General features: G+C 49.4%; 1 protein-coding gene across 1 annotated transcript in view; it reads right to left on the minus strand.

Annotated features, from left to right (window-relative positions):
• LOC112107408 (adenylate cyclase type 10) overlaps positions 1-801 on the minus strand; it is a 73963-nt gene that overhangs the window by 28506 nt on the left and 44656 nt on the right. The window lies entirely within an intron of this gene.

Raw genomic sequence — 801 nt, forward strand, 5'->3', positions numbered from 1 at the left:
GGTTTTTGTTTTTTTTTTTTTTGCTTTGCCGTTTTTTGCTGCCCCGTTTGTTTTCTTTTGTTTGTTTGTTTGTTTTTGTTTTTTTTGCTTGGGGCGGCAAAAAAGCCTGTGATGGGGCTTTCTCCCCATCACCTGCAAGGCAAGGGAAAGAACCCCAATTAGTCATACTCCACACTTGGGAGTGATTAACTAATTGCCTCCTGGCCAGAGGAAGCAGAGCAAGACATTTTAAGTAGACTGAGGGTGCTCAGGTGGGGACAGACTACAGTGGACACCAGTTTCTGATGGATCAAAGCCCTAGCAGCAGGTTTAACAGACAGGAAGCACCAGAGGAAGAACTCTACAGGAGTGAGTTAGGCCCCTGCAGGAAAAGTCCTGAGGCAGGGCCAGCAAGGGAACTACAGTGGACCCTGAGGCTGCAAAAGAGGTATTAGTTTGAAGATCTGATTGGACTTTCATTTGGACTTCTTCATGTTATCCCTGAAAGGGGTTTAAATTTCCATGTGCCTTGGCCAGATGGCCATGCCACAGCGTACCCAGAAGGGGCGAAGAGGAAGCCTGAGAAAGGGCCATTGAAGGGCAGGGAGTGAGCCCAGTAGGTGAGGCCAGAGACAAGGACCCTGTGCAAGGCAGCATGAGGGGTGCCCACTAGGTGAGGATGTGCTACTAGTACTACACTGCCCCTGAATCCTTCTCCACTCTCCATACCAATACTTTACCTGCCTCTTTCATTTTCTTTTTTGTGCTCTGTCTCAGGGCCGGCTTTAGGCCGATTCAGCCGATTCGGCTGAATTGGGCCCC

Source organism: Terrapene carolina, unplaced genomic scaffold (assembly GCF_002925995.2).
Source record: "Terrapene carolina triunguis isolate 2854851 unplaced genomic scaffold, T_m_triunguis-2.0 Scaffold212, whole genome shotgun sequence".
Lineage (NCBI taxonomy): Eukaryota > Metazoa > Chordata > Testudines > Emydidae > Terrapene > Terrapene triunguis.